The following is a 3,603-nucleotide window of genomic DNA, read 5'->3' as shown; positions in this document are numbered from 1 at the left end:
TTGCAAAAACCATTTGTTTATTGTCCCGACATGTTTGGTGGCCCTCCTTCAAACAGGATGTTAAAACTTTTGTCAGTTCCTGTTCAGTCTGCCAAAGGTCTAAGTCATCTCATCATCGGTCCCAGGGTCTGTTAAATCCCTTACCCATCCCAGAGAAACCATGGTCTCACATTTCCATGGATTTTGTTGTAGAGTTGCCCTCTTCTCAGGGTAAGACAGTGATTTGGGTGGTGGTTGATAGGTTCAGTAAAATGGCTCATTTTATTCCTCTTCCACATCTCCCTTCTGCTAAGACCCTGGCTGATTTATTTATTATGCATATTTTCAAGTTTCATGGATTTCCTGAAAATATTGTTTCTGACAGGGGGGTTCAATTTGTTTCTAAATTTTGGCGTGCTTTCTGTACTTTGGTTGGGACGGAATTATCTTTTTCCTCTGCCTATCACCCCCAAACTAACGGTCAAACCGAAAGGGTGAACCAGTCCCTTGAACAGTATCTCAGGTGCTATGTATCCGATAACCAGTCCACATGGTCTGAACTGCTTCCCTGGGCAGAATTTGCATACAATAATGCTACCCATTCCTCCTCAGGGAGGTCTCCTTTCTTTGTCGTTTATGGGTTACACCTCAAAGCATTTTCTTTTTCTGGCTCTAATTCCCCTGTACCCTCTGCCAATTCCTCTGTCTTAAGATTTTCTGAAATCTGGTCGCTAGTTCATGATTCACTATCTGCAGCTTCCCTAGCCCAGAAAAAAGCTGCTGACAAATCCCGTAGGGAGGCTCCCCAGTACAAGGTGGGGGATTTAGTGTGGTTATCAACCAGGAATATTAAGTTAAAGATTCCCTCTCCCAAACTGGGTCCCAGGTTTATTGGTCCATATCCCATCATTGCAATAGTTAACCCATCTTCTGTCCGTCTTCAGTTACCTCCTAATTTCAGAATTTCTAATACTTTTCATGTTTCTCTCCTTAAACCTGCTAACACTCGCCATCAGTCTGTTCCTCCCCCGGTGTTGATTGAAGGTCAGCCTGAGTATGAGATCCAAGAGTTCCTCGACTCCCGCCGTGTGAGAGGTAAACTTCAATATCTTACTAGGTGGAGAGGCTTCGGTCCTGAGGAGAACTCTTGGGTCTCAGTTGATGACATCAAGGCTGATCGCCTCAGGAAGCAGTTCCATTCAAGGTTTCCTGGGAAGCCTGGGGGTCCAGTGGCCCCCCCTAGAGAGGGGGGTAATGTAAAGAAGAGGCACTTACCAGCGCGGCGGGGACGCCCGCCGCGCTGCCATCGGCGGGGACGCCCGCCGCGCTGCCATCGGCGGGGACACCCGCCGCGCTGTTCTGCCTCTGTGCCTGCTCCTTCATAGTGTGCGCGCGCGCGCGCACTTCCGCATATTTAAAGGCGCAGGCGCGCTGACGAATGACGTCATGACGCACGGCGCATGACGTCAGCGCGCAATGGCGCCAAATTTGAAATATTTAAAGGGCCTTTCTTTTGTTACTGATTGCCCGTGATAGGATTTTATTCCTGGTGCCTTTCTGAGCCTTGTGTATTTTGTTCCTGTATCCTGCTTGTTGCCTTCCTGTGTTTTTGACCCGGCTTGCTCCTGACTATTCTGATTATCCATATCTGACCTCGGCTTGTACTTCGACTACGATTTCGTCTCATCCTGCTGTATTGATTATTCCGGTTTGACCCTTGCCTGTCTGACTATCCTTGATTACTGCCCGCCCCGACCTAGCCTGCCTGACGCCGACCTTGTTTAACCCTATTTGTACCGTGATCTTCGGCCTAACTGACTTTATCTACAGTCGTGCCCCTTTGCTTGCCAGAACTCCTTCCTTGTTCCCCTCGTTAAGTCCAGGTGGCATCTGAGTAGCTGAGGGCTCCTCCCGAAGCCAAAGGCGGTCACAATACTGGTGAAGCCGAGCCGAGACAAGGGAACTTGGCATCTGTTCTGGTTTAGGGTGCCGACCGTGACAGTAACTATGTAACTATATGTAACTATGTAACCCCTTTAAGCTACTGTGGTTCTTTGGTGCTAGGTTCTTGTGAAAACCATAATTTTGCATCTTTATATTGTTTTAAGGATATGGTTTACTGTTTAAAGGGGACCTGTCACCCCAAGACATAACTCCAAATTATTTTCTATATTGTTAGTTAAGCAAAATAAACGTTACTTACGCTATATAAATAATATAATACTTGTTTCCTTCTGTCTTGGAATTACTCAATCAAAGCAAGCAGGCAGACACCATTTTGTGGACACTGTTATGAAGGCAAACTTTGTATCATGCCAAAAGCTTGTTTATGTGGCAGAATGGGGGACCAGATGCCCATGTACATGCACTGGCTACACAATTAGATGATGAGGAGAGAGGGGGAAAGTGAGATGTGCAGTGACATCTAGGTAGTGCTGAATGGAAAGCTAAAGTGATTGTCTAGGCATAGAGGTGGGGCAAGCAATATATGATTGACAGCTGGGATTTTAAATGCCTTTATAATGGGTTTGGATGTGTTAAAATAAAAATGAATTTGGGTTTCATGTTTAATTTGAAAAGGACTTTTATTATACAGCTTTTTATGTCTGGGTGACAGGTCCACTTTAATGAATTTAGCTACAAAAGCATTTTTGTTCTTCAGTCACGCTTACATACAGAGGTGCATAAACCAAATGAATAAGCTTATGTCAAACCAAGGTTATTTCTTTCTCTTGAAAAGTGTGTGCAGGGGAGCCCTGTACTCAATGGCTGCCATGAGGAGGCTGTAAATACAAGACTCCCTAGTGCCTTGCATTTCCCTGATACTCCCTGACTTGCACATTCTGAATGATGCAAAAGCAAAAGGGGGTTGCCTATGTGCCACCTACCCTCTAAATCAAGGCAGCACCACATAGAGGGGGACATTTATAAAACCAAGCAAATCTGCACCTGGGTAGTAACTTTGTACACAGAGCTGGTGTAATTATTGTTTAAGACGCCTATTTGTCCAGTCTGTTTTTATCATATATTGGTAAAAAAGTTTGTTGTATTTTGATGAAAATAAGCTCTACAATTGAATTAGTTTTCTATGTGTATATGTTAACAGTACTGTTAAGATGGATAGCATTGCCACTCACATATATCAAATGTTTAAATTATGCATAGTAAAACTATTGTTTCTGAGCTTGCATTATAGAAAGCTACCAATCCCCTATGGAAAAGCATGTATGTCATAACAAAGTTAAGCAGTTCTGTAGGGAAATCTAGCATATATTACTTGATCAAGTGCTTTGGTCACACAAAAAAACAAAACTGTGTTTTAAAAGTGCATTTCGTTTTTATGATCTGTACAGATATGGGATCTGTTATCCGAAAACATGTTATACAGAAAGCTCCATATTTTTCTCTGTAATAATAAAACAGTACCTTGTACTTGATCCCAACTAAGATATAATTAATCCTTACCTCCAATAAGGATTAATTATTAGGTTTAATTAATGTTAAAATGTTTTTTTAGTAGACTTAAGGCACAATGATGATGGAAAAACAGAGTTCCTGAGCATTATGGATAACAGGTCCTATACCTGTTCTCAAATTATACAAAAAAAATGAACAAGCAGCATC

The sequence above is a fragment of the Xenopus tropicalis genome, chromosome 2 (genome assembly GCF_000004195.4).
Source record: "Xenopus tropicalis strain Nigerian chromosome 2, UCB_Xtro_10.0, whole genome shotgun sequence".
NCBI classification, from domain to species: domain Eukaryota; kingdom Metazoa; phylum Chordata; class Amphibia; order Anura; family Pipidae; genus Xenopus; species Xenopus tropicalis.
This window is presented reverse-complemented; position numbering follows the sequence as displayed.